Here is a 22,282-nt window from a genome sequence, read left to right on the forward strand (position 1 = left end):
GAACCTGGAACCTGTTGAACTCCTACCCCTTTCAGTTACCCAGGCAGGGCAGGGGCGAGGATGTGACCCTCGAACGCGCGCAGAAGCTCAGAAGTCCCCGCGCTTCCTTTTCATTGCATCATTAGTGCCCCCCCCCCGGCTGAGCTTAGGCTGCTTCTCTCTTTTTGTTGGCCTGCGCCCCGGGGATTGTGGTTTCTCCCCTCGCTACGCCTCTGACTTCCGCCAGCGAATTCCCAAAACTGCAGCCTTTGGGCAAGAATCCACTAGGGCTGCTGCTGCTACGGCTTCTCACTCCCACAGCCTCTTGGCTGAGGCGCAGCTAGCGAGTCTCTCCCTGACTCAGTGCCGGTTCCAGGAACTCCAGCCGCCCCCTCGGTGCTGGAATGCGGCCCGTCCAAAGTAAGGGCGGATGGAAGCGCTTCCCGGGAACAGATTTGGTGAGTACAAGATGAAAAGCAGAGGACATACCGCAGGGTCGTCGGAGACCTTCAGTCGTTTCACTTTTTTTTTGTTTTCTCCTTTGTTGCTTTCCAAACTTCTTTTTTCCTTGAAGGCTGCGATTGGGCTTTTTCCTGATGTCAGTGGGAGTGAGTGAGCGCCTGCCTGGGCTGCTGTAGGGAGGAGGGAGGGAGTTACACAACAACTCTCAGACCTCTCAGGGGTGAAGGGGAGCAGGGGCTTGTGTAGCCAAGTGTCTGGTATTTCTTCTGTTACTCCTTTTCAGACAAATGAAAACCAATGTAATATGCGAGAAATGTAGATATAGGGAACGGGATAAGCTGAAGGATTCCCGAAACGGAAGCTAGTGGCGCAGCCTTCAAGTGGAGAGATTTGGGTAAGTTAACTGTAAGGAAGTGGTATTTGTGCCACTGTCTCTGCTGTTCACTTGCCTGTTCTCACTTTTACATCCTGGGTCCCCACTATGCCTTCTCTCGAAACTATGCTGTCTCCTGGCCTCGTCTGGCAGTGATAAATGGTCAGGGGAAAGAGGGGCTATTCCTCCTTGCTGTGGGACTAGCAGCCTGCAGGGGAGAGAGAGAGAGAGAGAGAATGCCGGTGGAGGAACAGCTGCAGGTGGTAGGGAAAATGAATTCAGCTATCTTAGAGGGAAGAAGAAAAAAGCTGGAGATTTGGGGCTAGTAGCAGAAGGTTCCTGCGTACCCCTTTTGAAGCTATTTTACGGTGTGCCTTCTTGTGGAGAAGCCCAGAGCCCTTGCCTTTTTTTGTTTTGTTTTAAATTCCAGATCTCTTTTTATTCAGTTTTTATACAGCTGATATTTATAGAATTCCCGCAATTTCTTTGCCTCAGCATGTATCAACTCGTTTAAAGCTTGCTGCGCTTCCAAAAGTTGTGTTCTTATGCACAAAGAATGATCTTTACCATACTGGCGTCCTAGGGAAGTTACCCACTTCTCTAACCTGAGCATTTCTCTTTTTCGCACTTTCTTTTGATGGCTAAGGTAGGAAACAATCTCTCCTCGGAGTACTGCTTTTGCTGTCTCCCAGAACAATGTCACATCTGGCCTATGCTGAGCATTATCAATTTGGTATTGTTGCCACTTAGATATCAGAAACAGCAGAAATTTAGAATCTCTATATAGATGTGAGGGGAATCTCCAATTACTCCCCAGCGGTCTGGCCCCACTGCCCTGTAGACTCAACTCCACCCACGCATGATCCGATATCCTAATCGGCCCTATCTGTACCTGCTTGACCTGTGTTAAGAGGTCTCTACAGATCAACAGGTAATCTATTCTGGATAGAGTAGAATGAACCCTTGACATGTGGGTGAAATCTTTCTCTATGGGGTGGAGGGTTCTCCATGTGTCCACTAGACCCAAAGCTGAATCCAATAAGTTCACTCCCCTCACTACCCGTGCTAGTTCTCTGTCTGTGGGTTTGGATCTGTCTAATCTGGGGTCAGCCACCTCATTTAGGTCTCCTCCCAGCACTATCGGAATATCTCCAAATTCTAGAATTATTTTGATAACTTTTGCATAAAACCCCCGCTCAAATGTATTTGGGGCGTACACATTGCATAGTAGCAGGGGTTAGCGTTCAAGCACCACCGAGGCCTTAACATATCTTCCTTCTGGATCTGACAGCACTTTCTTGATCTCCAGGTGCAATCCTTTCTTAAACAACATTACCACTCCCCCCTTCCTCCCCACTGCCGGAGCTTCCACCAAATTCCCCACCCACCACCTTTTTAGTTTAGCATGCTCCCACGCTGAAAGATGTGTCTCCTGCAGGAAGGCAACGGAGGCTCCCCTATCTCGTAGAACTTTTAGAATCTTATGTCTTTTAATTGGCGAATGGAGTCCCCCAACATTCCATGTAATAAATGTTAATTTGGACATGTTAACATATCCCAGACCGCTCCTCAGAAGTTTTTGACTACACATGTTATCATTCTAGGTGGTCCCTTTGTGAGAGAGTGTCCCAGCTTCCTCCGTCCCAGGACCTTATGTATACCAGCCATATCTGGCACACCGTCTGCAGTTACTGCCCACCTCTTAGGTAGTGTTCCCTCCCCCCGTTCCCCTCCCTCTTCCTAACCCTCCCTCCCCCCCCAGACCCCCCATGCCCTTCGACAGGACCAACCCCATCTAGGTGAGACCACAGCATGCAAAGATCCCCACTCTCCCCCAGCCCCTCCCCCCGCACACACTTTATTCATACAATATATATCTTAACCCTCCATGCATACAGATCTGCTCAACACTATTTTTACCATTCAGCACACTGCCACATCTTCCCTCTCTGCTAGCTGCCAAAGTGTTTAGTACAATGTCAAGTGGATTCCCCCTCCTTCATCTCACGGTTGATGAACTGTAAGGCCAGCTGATCCGAGATAAAGGGGACCCATTTCCCGGCATTCAAGATCTTTAGCATAGCCGGGTAAATCAACATGAATCTTGCATTGCGCTCCACCAACGCTGAACACATCGGGTGAAATTTCTTCCTTCTGTCCTGCACGCTTGTAGAATAATCTTGGAAGATGCGCACTTGGGATCCAGCATACCTCAAGGATTCCCTTTTCTGTTGATATCCCCTTAGGATCTCCTCTTTGTGTAGATAGTTGAGGATTTTAATGATCACAACTCTAGGCCGCTGGTCGCTCTGCGGGGCCCGTCCCAGTCTATGGGCCCGCTCAATACAAAGAGGGCCTCTGCTGTCCGATAAAGCGAATTCCTTCACTAGCCAATCTTCCAGCATAGGTCCAAGGTTTCTTTCAGGTGCGCTTTCTGGAATGCCAATCAGGCGGAGATTATTGCGCCGTGCCCTGTTCTCTAAATCACCCAGCTTCTCTGCCTGACTTGCCAGTTTGTTCTTTTTTATTTATTTATTTATTTATTTATTTATAATTTTTTAATATTACAATCCAAGCAAACACGCTTGTACAGAAAGTAGTTAAATACAGATCCATTTAAAGCAAATATAATAGCATTAGCTGGGGAATAAATACAGATCAAACAGATTCATCCCTCTATTTATATTTAAACCACTAAAGTCCACAAGTACGATTCAAGATTTGCAAATTTGGAGATTTAAAGGTCAATTAACATCATTATTAAAGGAAAAAAAAGCGAAAAAATGTGAAGCAGCAAGAAATATTATTTTTCAGAACGCTTAAGTTTCTCTTTCAGTTCTCTTGGATAACAAAAAATCAGTGAGATGTTTAGGTTCAAAAAATATATACTTAATAGATTGTAGTCTAACTATGCATTTACATGGGTAATGCAAAAAGAAAGAAGCACCCAACTGTTGCACTCCAGGTCTACTTAAAAGAAATTGACGTCTTCTTTTTTGGGTCTCTTTTGTCACGTCCGGAAATATTCTTATTTTTAACCCATGAAAATCTTTGTTTCTATTTTTAAAGAAAAGTCGCATTATCCATCCTTTATCAGGTGCCAGCACCACCGTGGCTATCAATGTAGAAGGAAAAACTTTTTCAGAGTCCGAAGATTCTAGTAGTGCTGTAACATCCAAGGGGGATTCTAAAGATTCATGCTCAGCTGGTTTTTGCACCGGCAAGTAATATACTTGTAGAAACGGAGGAATTGCATCATCAGGAACTTGAAGTATATCTTTCATATATTTTAGTAACATTTCTTTAGGAGACATTGTTTTAGTCCTTGGAAAGTTAATAAACCTGAGGTTATTACTTCTTTGATTGTTTTCTAGCACTTCAATTTTCCTGCGCAAGCTCATCAAGTCTTTAACCGTTGTTGCTTGAATATCTTGAACTTGTTTTTGTTTTTGATCAAAATTCTGTATTTTCTCATCTAATAACTTTACATCATTCTTTAATTTTATCGTATCTTCAGTTAAAGTTTGAATTTTTGACTCTAATTGGTTTATTTGAGGGCATAGAGCCTTTCCAAAAGAAGCAATCAAGGCCCACAGTGATTCAAGAGTTACTTCAGATGGTGCTTCTAATGAAGCAAACATTTGCATAGGTAAACTTGATTTTAAAGGCGTACTTATCTCACTTCCCGTAGCCAAGAGTTGCCCCGTCGGTATAGTTGTTTGTTTCACAGCGGCTCCAACTTCCACAATTGTGGGTCTCTCCGAGCTCACCCCAAGCTGTTCCAGTGTCTCGAGTCTAATCAACTTTTCCGTGGTAGACGCCATCAAAGGGGTGCTCGCACGCTGCGGCTGCAGGGGTGGCGTCCTCTGGTCCGGGCTTAAAGTTGTCTCAAGCACGGGCGCCGGTTCAGGGCCTCCAACTGCTCCGACCAGCGCCAATGTGCCACTCACAGACCCATTTCCTTGCTGGTTCTGAACGAATAAGTCCATAGGTCCGATCACCGGGACTGCTTGTCGGCTTGAAGACACCGTGCCGGCCGATTTGCCCCTTCGCTTAGGCATTGCGAAGGGCTAGGACAAACTCGCTGAGAGCATAAGTACATAAGTAGTGCCATACTGGGAAAGACCAAAGGTCCATCTAGCCCAGCATCCTGTCACCGACAGTGGCCAATCCAGGTCAAGGGCACCTGGCACGCTCCCCAAACGTAAAAACATTCCAGACAAGTTATACCTAAAAATGCGGAATTTTTCCAAGTCCATTTAATAGCGGTCTATGGACTTGTCCTTTAGGAATCTATCTAACCCCTTTTTAAACTCCGTCAAGCTAACCGCCCGTACCACGTTCTCCGGCAATGAATTCCAGAGTCTAATTACACGTTGGGTGAAGAAAAATTTTCTCCGATTCGTTTTAAATTTACCACACTGTAGCTTCAACTCATGCCCTCTAGTCCTAGTATTTTTGGATAGCGTGAACAGTCGCTTCACATCCACCCGATCCATTCCACTCATTATTTTATACACTTCTATCATATCTCCCCTCAGCCGTCTCTTCTCCAAGCTGAAAAGCCCTAGCCTTCTCAGCCTCTCTTCATAGGAAAGTCGTCCCATCCCCACTATCATTTTCGTCGCCCTTCGCTGTACCTTTTCCAATTCTACTATATCTTTTTTGAGATACGGAGACCAGTACTGAACACAATACTCCAGGTGCGGTCGCACCATGGAGCGATACAACGGCATTATAACATCCGCACACCTGGACTCCATACCCTTCCTAATAACACCCAACATTCTATTCGCTTTCCTAGCCGCAGCAGCACACTGAGCAGAAGGTTTCAGCGTATCATCGACGACGACACCCAGATCCCTTTCTTGATCCGTAACTCCTAACGCGGAACCTTGCAAGACGTAGCTATAATTCGGGTTCCTCTTACCCACATGCATCACTTTGCACTTGTCAACATTGAACTTCATCTGCCACTTGCACGCCCATTCTCCCAGTCTCGCAAGGTCCTCCTGTAATCGTTCACATTCCTCCTGCGACTTGACGACCCTGAATAATTTTGTGTCATCGGCGAATTTAATTACCTCACTAGTTATTCCCATCTCTAGGTCATTTATAAATACATTAAAAAGCAACGGACCCAGCACAGACCCCTGCGGGACCCCACTAACTACCCTCCTCCACTGAGAATACTGGCCACGCAATCCTACTCTCTGCTTCCTATCTTTCAACCAGTTCTTAATCCATAATAATACCCTACCTCCGATTCCATGACTCTGCAATTTCTTCAGGAGTCTTTCGTGCGGCACTTTGTCAAACGCCTTCTGAAAATCCAGATATACAATATCAACCGGCTCCCCATTGTCTACATGTTTGCTTACCCCCTCAAAAAAATGCATTAGATTGGTGAGGCAAGACTTCCCTTCACTAAATCCGTGCTGACTTTGTCTCATCAGTCCATGTTTTTGTATATGCTCTGCAATTTTATTCTTAATAATAGCCTCCACCATCTTGCCCGGCACCGATGTCAGACTCACCGGTCTATAATTTCCCGGATCTCCTCTGGAACCTTTCTTAAAAATCGGAGTAACATTGGCTACCCTCCAGTCTTCCGGTATTACACTCGATTTTAGGGACAGATTGCATATTTCTAACAGTAGCTCCGCAAGTTCATTTTTTAGTTCTATTAATACTCTGGGATGAATACCATCAGGTCCCGGTGATTTACTACTCTTCAGCTTGCTGAACTGACCCATTACATCCTCCAAGGTTACAGAGAATTTGTTTAGTTTCTCCGACTCCCCCGCTTCAAATATTCTTTCCGGCACCGGTGTCCCCCCCAAATCCTCCTCGGTGAAGACCGAAGCAAAGAATTCATTTAATTTCTCCGCTACGGCTTTGTCCTCCTTGATCGCCCCTTTAACACCATTTTCGTCCAGCGGCCCAACCGACTCTTTGGCCGGTTTCCTGCTTTTAATGTATCTAAAAAAGTTTTTACTATGTATTTTTGCTTCCAACGCTAATTTCTTCTCAAAGTCCTTTTTTGCCCTCCTTATCTCCGCTTTGCATTTGGCTTGGCATTCCTTATGATCTATCCTGTTACTTTCAGTTGGTTCTCTTCTCCACTTTCTGAAGGATTGTTTTTTGGCTCTAATGATTTCCTTTATCTTTCACACGTTCGCTCTAGGCAGCCATCTTGAATCTCATCCCTGGATGATGCCAGTTTGTTCTGAAGACCAAGGATTTCCGGTTCCCAGCGCTGCCAGCTGTCTTCCAGGGTGGAAATCCCTTTCTACGCCTCCGCGGTTCTGCTTGCGAGATCTGCTAACAGCCCATCAAGTTTCCCCAGTCTGCCTTCCAGCGAATTGAAACGGGGCTCCAGCGCGCTTCCGACGGCCGTTGCAAGCTGCTCTAGTTGCCTAGCAGAAAACTCCGCCTCGCTGTGGGGAGACGCGGCCGCCATCTTGTTTTCATCGCTGGGCCCGGGCACTTTATCCTTTTCGTTTTTTGCACCCTTCCTGGTTCTGGCGATCGGCATGGGTGCGAAGTACTGTTCCATGCACCCTCACCGATTCTTCTGCAGGTCAGACAGTGTTTTACGGAGGGTATGACGGGGTCAGGAGGCTAGGATCGTGCGGGTCCCTCGGAGAAGCACAGAATCACTGCTGCTGCTTCCACCGCATCACGTGGTCCCTTTATTCAGTTTTTAACAGGTACAGCTCTCCAAGACAAGAGCATTACATAACATTACAGTAAATACAATAGAAAATGAGATCATATCTAAAATGAAAGAAGGGTTCAAAATATTTAGGACATTGTTTGACATGACTTTTCTGTGCCTGGCTGTCGATAGGCAGGGGACAAATTGAATCACTTAGGGGGTCCTTTTACCAAGCTGTGGGAAAAAGGGCCCTGCGGTAGCGGCGGGTGCCGTTTTTCCTGTGCACCTGAGCCTTTTTTACCGCAATGGGTAAAAAGCCCTAAAAAAAATGGCCATGCAGTAAGAGAACTGTTACCGCATGGCAGGGGCATAGCCAGACTTTGGCGGGAGGGGGGTCCAGAGCCCAAGGTGAGGGGGCACATTTTAGCCCCCCCCCCGGCATTGCTGATCCCCCCTCGCCGCCACTGCCACCACCACCACAAACTTTGACCCCCCCCCCCCGCCGACAACCCTCTCGACCCCCCTCCCGCCGACAACCCTCCCCCGCTGCCGCCATGGGCTACCTTTGCTGGTGGGGAACCCCAACCCCCGCCAGCCGAGGTCCTCTTCTTCCGGCGCAAGGCTTTGTTCTGTTTCTGAGTCTGACGTCAGACTCAGAAACAGAGCGAAGCCTTGCGCCGGAAGAAGAGGACCTCGGCTGGCGGGGGTTGGGGTCCCCCGCCAGCAAAGGTAGCCCATAGTGGCGGGAGGGGGGATTGAGAGGGTCGTTGGCAGGGGGGTCCAAGGCCGAATCTATGGGGGCCCAGGCCCCCGTGGCCCCACGTATCTATGCCACTGCCGCATGGCCATGTGGCGGGGAGCCCTTACTTCCACTCATTGAGGTGGCGGCAAGGACTCCCACGGTAACCAGGCAGCATGCGGAGATGCCGGACTACAGCTGGGTTACTGCTGCGCTATTTCCAGGGGTTTTAGTTTTCTCCTGGAAATGGCATGCACTGGAGGCGGAACTACCACCAGGCGCCACGGGCCGGTGGTAGTTCTGTTTTAGCATCTGGTAAGCCTGCGTTGGGCTTACTGACGCTTTGTAAAAGGGCCCCTTAGACTTAGCTCATAACGTTTCATTGGTAGGTCAGGGCAAGTTACATACAGATACAGTAGGTATTTGCCTGTTCCCTGAGGACAGGGTGGGATTAAGATATAGGCAAATTTAGGCACTTTTCTTTTTCTGTGAGGCCTTTAATCTCTTCCCCCTCTTGATGCCTGTTATTACCCCTTATCTCCTTTCTTATCCAATTTGTATTGCTGTAAACAGTATAGACACCACTTATAGATACTGTGCAGTATATCATGCATTGTAAATAAATAAATGTGCATTCCTTAATCCTGAACGCATTGCATTGGCCTTGACTGGAGATCATAAGATATCATCAGTTGTGGCTGCTTCATTGGACCATATGGGAGAAAAGGTAGTGTACATTGGTATCAGCCCCTCAATTCTAGAGTCCAAGCAAGGCGCAGTGCCCCGTCGGGTGCACGGAGCCAAAAATAACATGGCGCCGTGCCCCGATGGGCATGCGCTCCGGGCCAGCCGGGAGCGAGCAAGGTGAAGGAAGGGGCAGGACCCCGATGCTCTCGGCTCCCCGCTGGCCATAGGAGGGGCTACCTCAAAAGGGGTTAAAAGCCCCGGAAGAGGACAGGGACGGCCTCTTCGGTGCCAGGGCAGCGGACGAAGCGGAACGCAGCGATCCACTACCGCCGATTGCAGTCCCGAGCCTTTGAGGTCAGTATCGCGCGGCAAGAAAAGTTCGGCGGGGGATGGGGTGTGGGGAGCATACGAGGCGGTCGCATGCGTCTGGCCGTGCCGAATGCCGCATGGTATGTCTCCCTATGCCAGATAGTCGTTGGTGCCCCCCCGCGGATCTCCGGAGCCAAGAGTAAGGGGTTTCTTTGTAGATTTACCTTAAGTTCCAGAGGGGTCCTGGTAGTTTCCGTTCCTATGCTGGTCGCATGTTATGCCGCCCGGTGCTGGCTGGCGCGCTCAGGAGGTGTCTGCCCTCCGATATGAATATATGTCTATGCTGTTGTTCCTTTCCTTCTCCTATTCTCGCATTGCCTTGTGCTTGTTTCCCGCATGTCTGGATCGCGTGTATTTCGGCTGCTCGAGCCCGCGCGGCCTGCGCTCAAATAAATATATAAATATCACCTTGTATATAGGCAATCTTAGCTTCAGGAGCTCCTAGCATGGCAATGGCCGAGGTAGTAATATCGCGAATGGCCAGCAGAGGGCAGCATGGTACCTCAAGCAGACATGCAATATCTCCCAGCCACGAGACCCAGGTAAATAGTGCTGCAACTATATGGTGCTGCTCTCAGCAATAGGAGGACCCGTGCATTACTAATAGAGTGCAGATGATGAGCCTGGATGCGAATGTAGCGGGCTGTGAATGTTATTAAGGGAAGAAATTAGTGGCAAAGATATTGGGGGTTTTGTTGGAGGATGAAGGGGATGGAGGTTAAAAGTGGATGGAAGCGCTTGTTGGTTGTGTTCTTGAATGTTGGTGCCGATTTTGCAGGTTGATGGTATTGAATGAAACTAGTGCAAGATGTTGACTGCTTTGAAATAAGTTACAAAGGAAACAAAGTAGCGCTAACTGGTGAACATATACGGCACAGGTAAAGTAACAATTACCATAAAGGACGAGATTCAAAAAATAAATAAATAAATGTGTGTCATGTATGACGCGATCCTAACAGTTATCTTTTAAGTCCCATAGATCCTCGTCTATCGACAGTGCACCATCCACTCCATCGCGCAGTATGGAGACGACAGCGGAAGCAGAAGTAGCTACCGACTGCCCCACCCTGGAGAGGGGAGAGGAAGGGGAACCCAGCACACCGCAAGAGCAGGAAGGAGAGACAGCCGCATACGAGAACGACCCATGCGAAAAGGCAGGGAAGAAGGCCACAGCAAGCGGGGCGAGCAAAGGAAAGAGCCAAAGGAAGCAAGCAGGCACAAGAGCCGAAGGGCAGCCCGCCCCCACAGAAACGGCCTCAACTTCACGGAAGAAAAGAAGCAAGAAGACGACTGCAACGAGCCCCCAGCATCAATCGAGTGGTACGGCCGGCAGTACGGAAACCTTCCATGCCCAGCAGAGCCCTTGGCCCCACCCGACGACTGCTTCGGGGTGGACCTCACCATACGCAGCAACACAGGGCGCAACACCACAGATCACAGACAGCGCGGGGACAGTGGCAAGTTACGGCCAGCAACCAGGCACACCAGCGTGGCCTTATGGCATGGGCTGGGGATACCCGCAGCATCCTCCCTACTTCGGGGCCTGGCAGGGATTTGGCCCCCCCCATGCCATACATGGCAATCGCCAACAAGACCTAGTTGCGGGTGCTCCACGCCAAATCCCCCCAGGCCGGAACCTAATCACACGGACAGAGCACCGATGGAACCCGCAGGTACGTCCTGCGGAGTGCAGGGACATGATAAAGTAAATGGTAATGCAAATGTGGGGGAGGGAAGGGGTAGGACCGAGGAGTGCAGCGCTGTGAGCGCGGGAGATAAGGGCACACACACTGAGCGAGAACGAAACAGTGGGGGCCAACAGACAACAATCAAAGAGACAGGGCACATACCAGGCGAAAAGAAAACGAAAAAACACAAAAAGAAAGGGAAGAAAAAATGCAGGCACAGCAGCTCAGACAGCGACAGCAGCTCAGATTCCTCGTCCTCATCTTCCTCCTCCTCTTCGGAGGAGGACGATGAAACACGGAGCGCCGAAGGGGCGGCAGCAGTCAATAAGGACGACCTGTTGGAATGTATTGTATTTTGCATGCATTGCCTGTCACCTATTATTTCTCTGTGATTACTCTGTGACCTCTGATGTGAATTACTTAGAGAGGTCACATAGCTATGTAACTTCCTGTGGGGGTTAGATGCAGCACATGCAGCACATGGAGCACATGGAGCTCATGATCTCTCCTAACCTGAGAGGATCTATGGTGGTGTGAGCATCCATTACCATCTAAGCACATGGAAGGAGCTGATAATACAAATGTATAGTAATATGTATATATAAGCCTGTCTGATTATAATCTAACTACAAACTGTGAGTAAACAGATGTTTTGTTACTTCAACTTTAAAGTGACTCAGCAGTGAATTATTCAGGGGTGAATGAGAGAGAGATGAAGAAAGAAATTAACATTTCTAAAGCTGAAGCTGTGTGTACTAAAATCTGCTAATTATTTACTACAAATAATCCAACAAAAGGGTTATGGGCCCAGGGTCCAGGAATTGAAAAAGAAGAGAAATATTACCAGGCAGAAAAAAAGGCCACATTTTTCTCTTAAGTTTTAAAGGAAAGATTCAGTCTGTCTCTCTCTCCCCCCACACAGCAGACAGAAGGCTAAGAAAATGGCTGAGGAAAGAAATTCACCATTGTTCTATTCTCTCAAGGTGCCTAAATTAACTGAGTTTAATTATCGGCAGTGGGAACTAAGATTCATATGTCTCCTTCGAGCAAAAAGATTAAATATATGCTTAGATCAAGACAGAACAGATGAAAATATGGCTGAATGGGACAATGCAAACTATTATGTGAAGTGCATGCTTTTGGAAGCTCTCTCAGAGAAACAAGCCATATTAGTGGAGGGAAAAGATACACCAAAGGACATTTTATATAAACTGAGAACTATGTATGCAACTACATATGCAAAGCAGCAACCAATTTGGCTGGCAGAGTTGAATGAAACCAAATTAAGGGATAAAAGTAAATGTAATGATCACATTATGCATCTTATGTCTTCATTTCAAAAGCTAGAACTTTCTGGAATTCCCATGTGTGATGCATTGAAAAGAGCATTTCTTTTTACCTCACTATCAAAGAAGTTTGATGTTTTTAGGTCTGTAAATGAGGCCATTGAAGGGCAATCTTTTGAACAGGCAACATCAAAACTAAGGCAGGAATGCATAATAAATGATTCTGAGGAGATGTGTTCTCAAAGCAAGTCAGAGAGAAATGAAACAAATTTCTTGGCAAAGAACAGAGGAAGGCGGAGCTATGGGAAAACTCCACCCAAGGGCAAGCTGATTTGCTACTCATGTGGAAAGGAGGGACATGTATCTAAATGGTGTAAGGAAACACAAAACACTCCCTCTAGCTCACCTAAGCCAATGGAACTAAAGAATTTTCAAACCAGGAAATGTATGAAGGACAAAGATAAACACAAGGGCTTTCTAATGGCAGAAAAATCTTTGACTATGGTAAATAATAATTCAAATGAAAGTACTTGGATTTTGGATTCAGGGAGCACATGCCATTTAACCAATTGTAAGAATTTCTTTCAGGAAATGTGTCCAGAGGAAGGTATTCTTAAAACTGCAAACGCAGGGACTGCTAAGATCCAAGCAAAAGGTATTGGATTCTTAAAATGCAAAGTGTCTAATGAAGTTAAAGAAATTCCTGTAAGTGATGTCTTGTATATTCCCCAAGCAGTTTGTAATATGCTTAGTGTATCTACATTAGATAAGAAGGGATTTGCGATTCATTTTGAAAACAGTAAGTGCACAATCTCTAAAAATGATGAAGTGTATGCTGAAGCTTTTATGCATAATGATGTTTATAAACTGAGCATTTCAGGTGAAGCCTCACATATGGCGCAAGTAAGGAAGAATGATGGTAAATGTAGTCTGGAAATCTGGCACCGCCGCCTGGGACATCGTGATTCTAAGGTGATCCAGGATCTTTACAGTAAGCAACTGGCCACCGGCATTCAGATAAGTGCAGATGCTGGTAAAATTGAGAAATGCATAGACTGTGTTACTCAAAAAGGTGTGAGACCCTCATTTCCTGCATACACAGGAAATAGGAGTAATAAAGTGCTGGACTTAATACACAGTGACTTATGTGGACCGTTTAATATCCCATCATTGGGAAATAACAGATTTGTGCTAATATTCTTGGATGATTTCTCTAGATATTGTGTGGCCTATTTGCTGAAAGAAAAAAGTCAAGTCACAGACATGCTGAAGAAATACGTAGCCATGGTGAGCAATAAATTTGAAAGAAAACCAAAGGTTCTTCAGACCGACAATGGTGGTGAGTTCACTTCACAAAGCATGCGCACATTTCTAGAACAAGAAGGCATTCAGCATATCACAACAGTAGCTTATACACCAGAACAAAATTCTGTTGCAGAGAGAAAATTTAGGTCACTTGTGGAAATGACCAGATGTATGCTGTCAGATAGCAATCTCCCTAAAAGACTATGGGGGGAAGCCATTCTCACAGCAGTGTACCTACAAAACAGAATGCCAACTAAAGGCGCTGAGCGCACACCACATGAGACATGGCATGGTAGGAAGCCAAACCTGTCACACATAAGAACATTTGGAAGTACAGCATATGCTCATGTACCAAAGCAAAGAAGGCATAAGCTGGATTCCACAACAGAAAGGGGCATTTTAGTTGGCTATGCTCCAGGACACAAAGGATATAGAATTTTGAATCTGAAAACTGGCATTGTTGGCATAAGACATGTTACATATTTTGATGAAAACAAAAGGGTTGATAAAGGCTGGATTATCCCAGATGAGCCTTATCATCCAGAATATGAAACTAGAACCATAATAGACATGCCAGTGTATATAAATGCCATACCAAGGCAGATGTCTGAAAGCAACTCATCTGTATCTAACGAGGAACAGGCAGAGGAAGCAGACACAGAAAGGATCATTGAAGAAGACAGTACAGTTGGAGAAGGGGAATCAATTGGAGAAGAACTCTCAGATTTAGAGGATGCGGAAAGGTCAGACCAACCTGTAGTCAGACGCTCATCCAGGGAAAACAAAGGTGTTCCACCCCCAAGACTGTCTTACCTAACAAAGTCAGCAGAAGCTCAAGAGCCCTTAACATGGGATGAGATTGAGAAAATGCCAGCAGAAGAAGCTGCTGAATGGCATAAAGCTGCACAAGAAGAAATTGATGCATTGGATAAAAATAATACTTGGATTCTTACAAAATTACCTCCTGGCAAGAAAGCTATAGGATGCAAATGGGTATTCAAGTTAAAAAGGAATGCACAAGGAAAAGTGGAAAGGTATAAAGCCAGATTAGTGGCAAAGGGATATCTTCAAAAATATGGAGAAGATTTTGATGAAGTGTTTGCACCTGTAGTGAAACACACGACAATAAGAACACTTCTGAGCATTGCAGTCTCAAAAGGCATGCAAGTCAAACACATTGATGTGAAAACAGCGTTTCTTCACGGAGAAATAACTGAAGACTTGTACATGGAACAGCCAACAGGTTTCATAAATACAAAACAAAGACAGCTAGTGTGTAAATTAAACAAAGGTCTTTATGGATTAAAGCAAAGTGCGAAATGTTGGAATGATAAATTGCATGAAATATTGACAAATTTAGGATTTAAGCAAGGTGAAGCAGATAAATGCTTGTACACTAGGTGCACAAATGGACAATATGCATACATTTTAGCTTTTGTTGATGATCTGCTCATTGCAAGCAAAAGTGAGCAAGAGTACAAGGACATTGTAAAGTGTTTAAACCTCAATGTTGAGATAAAAGAACTGGGTAATGTGTCATACTATCTTGGTATAGAAATTGAGAAACAAAATGATGGTTCTTATCTTCTAAGCCAGAAGCAGAAAATAAATGAGCTTATTGAAAGTTTAGGTATGCAAGATGCCCAAGTTGTAAGCACTCCCATGATCACTGATTTTCTGAAGGATGAAACAGTAAGAGAACCTTTACCAGATAACATCCAATATAGATCAGCCATAGGTAAGCTTTTATATCTAGCTACCACATACAGGGCTGATATAGCAAATGCAGTAGGAATTTTGAGCAGAAGGGTCAGCTCACCTACCAAATCAGATTGGACTGCAGTTAAAAGGATGGTAAGGTATTTAAAGGGTACCATTGATTGTAAATTAAAGATTTCAGCCAATAGTAATCCAAAACTAATATGTTACTGTGATTCAGATTGGGCAGGGGATCATTCTGATTATAAATCCACAAGTGGATATGTGTTTATGTATGGAAATGTACAAATTTCATGGGCCAGTCATAAACAAAGTATTGTGAGTTTGTCTTCTACAGAAGCTGAATACGTGGCCGTATCGGAAGCGTGCAGAGAACTGATGTGGATTGAAAAACTTTTGCTGGATTTCGGAATAGCTGAACAGAGACCAATCCAGATAATGGAAGATAATCAGAGCTGCATCCGACTGTCACAGAATGACAAGGTTCAGTCACGCACCAAGCACATCGCAACGAAATACCACAACGTGCGAGAGTTGGCGAAAGAAGGGGTCATCAGTCTACACTATTGTCACACCAGTGAGATGACAGCTGACATCATGACCAAACCGTTACCCAGAGAACATTTTGTGAATCTGCGTATAAAGCTTGGACTTTGTATGAATAAATAATTGCATGACAGTTATGCATGAGAAGGGGTTTGTTGGAATGTATTGTATTTTGCATGCATTGCCTGTCACCTATTATTTCTCTGTGATTACTCTGTGACCTCTGATGTGAATTACTTAGAGAGGTCACATAGCTATGTAACTTCCTGTGGGGGTTAGATGCAGCACATGCAGCACATGGAGCACATGGAGCTCATGATCTCTCCTAACCTGAGAGGATCTATGGTGGTGTGAGCATCCATTACCATCTAAGCACATGGAAGGAGCTGATAATACAAATGTATAGTAATATGTATATATAAGCCTGTCTGATTATAATCTAACTACAAACTGTGAGTAAACAGATGTTTTGTTACTTCAACTTTAAAGTGACTCAGCAGTGAATTATTCAGGGGTGAATGAGAGAGAGATGAAGAAAGAAATTAACATTTCTAAAGCTGAAGCTGTGTGTACTAAAATCTGCTAATTATTTACTACAAATAATCCAACACGACCGCCCCACTCCACTAGTCGCTCTGCCTCACATATGGAGATTAGTACCTAAGTCCACCAGGAAAAAGATAAAGAATAGGAAATACTTTGACATATTTCAAATACTTGAGGGAAAGAAACGACACAAGAAAAGAAAGAAGGACGCTAAGGATAACACACACACACGGGACAAAGGCACACAGAAATCTATAGTTAACTGGCTGTGGGCCTTCCTCAGGGTAATAGATGTGGCGGGACATGCCGATCCCACCCAGTACAGCCCAATGCTAGCATACGCTCACAACATAGTGCAGGCATACAAAGATTATGAGGGACACAGATGGTTAAAATACGACGAAGACTACAGGGATAGGATGGACGATTGCCCCACCCTGGGGTGGGGGTGGATGAACGTAGATCTGTGGTTACACAGCATGGCCAACAGGGGGCCAGTATACAGCGCGCAGGGCAGACCCTTTTGGGCAGGGGGCCCAAGCAGTGCGGGGAGAGCCTTGGGGAATCAAGACGGGGCCTGTTGGCGATTCAACCGGGCAGCATGCACCATGCCTAACTGCAGATACAAGCACGTCTGCACAGCGTGCGGCGCCCCGCACCCTGCCATCAAATGCAGCAAAAAACCACCAGACAGAGCAGCTACACAACCATAACTTAGTGCACAGGGCCATGGCATCCTCCCCGGTCAACCTACCCGCTATGCGGCCATGGTTGGCCCAGTACACAAAAAAGGATGCGGGTTTAATTGAAAACGGCTTTGCTCACGGTTTTAGAATTCCCTATCAGGGCGCACCGGCAAGACGAGCAGCGAGGAATTCCCCATCGGTGGTGCGTCTTTACCATGAGGCGAAGACGCGCATCGATAAGGAGGTGAGCTTAGGGAGAGTGGCGGGCCCCTTCCAATGCATGCCTTTCGAACGCTTCATAGTATCCCCACTGGCAATTATCCCAAAAAAGGAACCTGGAAAATACCGACTCATACATAATCTATCCTATCCGGCAGGGGATTCAGTGAACGATTTCCTTCCTCCCGAAGCAAGCTCAGTGCACTATGCCACCTTTGACATGGCGGTCCAGCTACTGCGTAAAGCGGGGCAAGGAGCCCTCATGGCCAAAGCAGACATAGAATCGGCCTTTCGACTACTGCCGGTACACCCTGACAACTTCCCTATACTAGGTTTCAAGTTCGATGGGCAATACTACTACGACAAGTGTATGCCCATGGGATGTTCGGTCTCCTGCTCCATATTCGAATGCTTCAGTACATTTTTGCACTGGGTGGTAGAAAGAGCATCTGGGAGCAAGAACATCGTTCACTACCTAGACGACTTCCTCTTCATAGGGCCGGCCGGCAGACCGACTTGCCAGTCCGCTCTTACCCATTTCCGCGCAGTCACTGAGTCCTTCGGTATTCCCCTAGCTAAAGGAAAAACGTGGGGCCCGTGTACGCGCCTGCAGTTCCTGGGCATCGAGCTGGATTCGTGCGATATGGTTTCGCGACTACCCAGCGAAAAAATTGACAAAATAAGAAAGGTAATAGCGGAGGTGGCAAGCAGAGAGAAGGTCACACTGCGGGAAATGCAGTCATTGGTAGGCAACCTCAATTTTGCTTGCAGAGTGATCGTAATGGGTAGGGCATTCCTACGCAGGTTATCCAGCTCGATGTCCGGCGTACAAAGGCCATCACATCACATCAGAATAACGGGAGACATGAAGGAAGACCTCAGAATATGGGATATGTTTCTGAGGCAATTTAATGGCAAAGTAGTATGGTTAGAATCCCCGATATCCAACGCCGACTTGCAGTTATACACCGACGCAGCCGGCGGAATAGGCTTCGGAATCTACTTCCAGGGAGAATGGTGCGCAGACATATGGCCAATTAGTTGGAAGGAACAGAACCTAACTAAGAATATTACCTTCCTAGAACTTTTCCCAATTGTAGTGGCGGTCGCCATATGGCGATCGAGGCTCAGAAACAGGAGAGTAGTATTTTGGTCTGACAACAGGGCAGTCGTGGACATAATAAATAGGCACACAGCGCGATGCCCGATTGTAGTAGACTTGGCGCGCGAGTTAGTACAATTGTGTCTATACAACAATATACTTCTGCGTGCTAAGCATGTCCCTGGTGCAAGCAACCCCATAGCTGATGCTCTTTCTCGTTCAAAGTGGGAAGTGTTCCGGAAACTGGCACCACAAGCGGCGATGAGAGGAGAGCTCGTACCAGACTACCTATGGAGGTTCGGAGCCCCGAGGCGTGGAGGTTGCTGAAACAGTCCTTGGCGCCGCGAACGTGGAGAACTTACAATGTAGGGTACCAAAGGGTTTGCTCCTTCCTGTACGCACTGGGCTGGCGCGAAGGACCAGTGCCCGACAGCGCAATCACGGGATTTATCATCCAGGCAAAACAGGAGGGCGGGTCCCTCAGCTCAGTAGCACGACAGCTGACAGCATTCTCTTTCTTCATGAAAATAGCAGGGTGGGGTGACCCAAAAAACAGGTTCGTGACCAAGAAATTGTTAGAGGGTTGGCGAAGGGAGCGTGGAGCCAGACCAGATCGCAGGCTACCAATCACACACGACTTGTTGACGGAAATATGGCAAGCCCTAGCGGCAGTATGCAATTCCAGATACGAGACCCGGCTTTTCCGGGCTGCATTCACGTTAGCCTTCTTTGGGGCATTCAGGGTATGCGAGCTGGTAGCCTCATCCAAGAAAAACCCGGCTCACGCCGGCCTACAATTAAAGGATGTTACAATACACAATAACACAATGCAAATATTAATCCGTAGGTCAAAAACAGATCAGCTGGGCAAAGGACAGACAGTCACGCTGAAGCGAGTTGAATCGCTCAATACTTGCCCTTTAGCAAACACTGGAGAGTACCTAGCAATGAGGCCCACAGGCAGCGAGGCGCTACTCGTGCACATAGATAGATCCCCCCTTACCCTTTTCCAATTTACAGCAATATTACGCAAATGCTTGACTAGGACTGGGCGTGACCTAGGGAGATTCGGAACACATTCCTTCCGGATAGGGGCCGCCACCTGCGCAGCATCACTCGGCCTGCCGCCACCGTCCATCAAAATGCTGGGCAGATGGAGGTCAGAAGCATACAAGGGGTACATTAGGGAACAGTCCCTCGGGCAACAGGGCCCTCCAGCCAAGATGTAATATTCACACTATATTCACATTATTCTATGTTGCAGGCTCACAAACGATGTGGATCGTCGGCCACTCATACATTAAGTGGGCCGCACGCAGAGCAGAGGTAAGGCCAGGGGGCCTCCACCTAGGTCTGGCCATACGAGGAGTGCAAATACAGTGGATGGGAGTTGGAGGCATGAAATGGAACCAGTTAGGCACACTGCTGAGGTACAAGGCAGACAATTTAGCAGCACCGACAGTCATAGTCTTACACCTAGGTGGAAACGACATCGGAACGCTTTCCGGTGTTGAAATGATACAGGCAGCGAAGCGCGAGCTGTACATAATCTCTCACCTTTTCCCCAAAGCTATTGTTGTGTGGTCAGACATAATACCCAGATGGATACACAGGAACTCCAAATTGTGGGGCAGACCCAGAAAGAAAGTAAACAAGCAGATCGCAACCTGGGTAAGGCGCAGGGGCGGATGGCACATCACACACGACTGGGCAGATGATATGTGCGCAGGACTCTTCTGGAAGGATGGCACGCACCTCTCTGACATAGGAAATGACTTATTTAACAATGATCTGTCGACTGTGCTAGAGTATGTGATTTCGGCACAGCAGGCCGCAGCTATATGTGGGGGAGGGCCGGGGCAAGCTGGGCTACCCCGGCCTGGTGGCGGGGTACCCAAGCCGGAGGGGGTTAAATAGGCAGCTGGCAGCTGCGAGTACGGTACGGCCCCCTTGCTGTGCGGCGGGGGGCCCTCTACCAGCTTAGCCAGTCTTGCTAGTGCGGCGGACTCGGCTTGGGGGTTATTGAGCCAGAGGCTGAAACGGCTTGGGTATGCCCAGGGTTAAGATATGTTTGTATTTGAAATAAAGCTGCGGCCCAGTTGTGCCACTTAAAGAAATACCATGTGTGTAGTCGTTATTGGGGGGTCATAGTGGTAAAGAGAAGAATGGTGGGCCCGAGGGGTCTCGGCTGCCTATGTTAAAGCAAGGCGCAGTGCCCCGTCGGGTGCACGGAGCCAAAAATAACATGGCGCCGTGCCCCGACGGGCATGCGCTCCGGGCCAGCCGGGAGCGAGCAAGGTGAAGGAAGGGGCAGGACCCCGATGCTCTCGGCTCCCCGCTGGCCATAGGAGGGGCTACCTCAAAAGGGGTTAAAAGCCCCGGAAGAGGACAGGGACGGCCTCTTCGGTGCCAGGGCAGCGGACGAACCCGGCCCACCCTACCCATACCAAAAATATAACAGAATAAAACCCAATATGTACAAAAGTTAATTTGTCGCAGCTTTGGCGGGGTACCCAAGCCGGAGGGGGTTAAATAGGCAGCTGGCAGCTGCGAGTACGGTACGGCCCCCTTGCTGTGCGGCGGGGGGCCCTCTACCAGCTTAGCCAGTCTTGCTAGTGCGGCGGACTCGGCTTGGGTGTTATTGAGCCAGAGGCTGAAACGGCTTGGGTATGCCCAGGGTTAAGATATGTTTGTATTTGAAATAAAGCTGCGGCCCAGTTGTGCCACTTAAAGAAATACCATGTGTGTAGTCGTTATTAGGGGGTCATAGTGGTAAAGACAAGAATGGTGGGCCCGAGGAGTCTCGGCTACCTATGTTAATAGGCAGATGTCTGAGAATCAGTGTTGTGATTAGCTTCAACTGCTGTATGATAGATCTTCAACCTCCAAAGCAAATTAACAGTGCCTAAAAGCGCTGGAAGCAGACAAACAGGTGCCAGGAGTTATACAGGCTGCAAAGAATTCCCAAAACTGCAGCCTTTGGGCAAGAATCCACTAGGGCTGCTGCTGCTACGGCTTCTCACTCCCACAGCCTCTTGGCTGAGGTGCAGCTAGCGAGTCTCTCCCTGACTCAGTGCCGGTTCCAGGAACTCCAGCCGCCCCCTCAGTGCTGGAATGCAGCCCGTCCAAAGTAAGGGCGGATGGAAGTGCTTCCCGGGAACAGATTTGGTGAGTACAAGATGAAAAGCAGAGGACATACCGCAGGGTCGTCGGAGACCTTCAGTCGTTTCACTTTTTTTTGTTTTCTCCTTTGTTGCTTTCCAAACTTCTTTTTTCCTTGAAGGCTGCGATTGGGCTTTTTCCTGATGTCAGTGGGAGTGAGTGAGCGCCTGCCTGGGCTGCTGTAGGGAGGAGGGAGGGAGTTGCACAACAACTCTCAGACCTCTCAGGGGTGAAGGGGCTCGTGTAGCCAAGTGTCTGGTATTTCTTCTGTTACTCCTTTTCAGACAAATGAAAACCAATGTAATATGCGAGAAATGTAGATATAGGGAACGGGATAAGCTGAAGGATTCCCGAAACGGAAGCTAGTGGCGCAGCCTTCAAGTGGAGAGATTTGGGTAAGTTAACTGTAAGGAAGTGGTATTTGTGCCACTGTCTCTGCTGTTCACTTGCCTGTTCTCACTTTTACATCCTGGGTCCCCACTATGCCTTCTCTCGAAACTATGCTGTCTCCTGGCCTCGTCTGGCAGTGATAAATGGTCAGGGGAAAGAGGGGCTATTCCTCCTTGCTGTGGGACTAGCAGCCTGCAGCGGAGAGAGAGAGAGAGAGAGAATGCCGGTGGAGGAACAGCTGCAGGTGGTAGGGAAAATGAATTCAGCTATCTTAGAGGGAAGAAGAAAAAAGCTGGAGATTTGGGGCTAGTAGCAGAAGGTTCCTGCGTACCCCTTTTGAAGCTATTTTACGGTGTGCCTTCT

At 47.3% G+C, this 22,282-nt stretch overlaps 1 protein-coding gene across 1 annotated transcript in view; it reads left to right on the forward strand.

The window, feature by feature from the left end:
* The first annotated feature begins 359 nt into the window (after positions 1-359).
* OSMR (oncostatin M receptor) overlaps positions 360-22,282 on the forward strand; it is a 294,947-nt gene continuing 273,024 nt past the window's right edge. The window contains exon 1 of the mRNA XM_030193061.1: positions 360-437. The gene's annotated coding sequence lies outside the window, so the exon portion shown is untranslated. The remainder of the gene's footprint in view (positions 438-22,282) is intronic.

This window comes from Microcaecilia unicolor, chromosome 2, assembly GCF_901765095.1.
Source record: "Microcaecilia unicolor chromosome 2, aMicUni1.1, whole genome shotgun sequence".
NCBI lineage: Eukaryota > Metazoa > Chordata > Amphibia > Gymnophiona > Siphonopidae > Microcaecilia > Microcaecilia unicolor.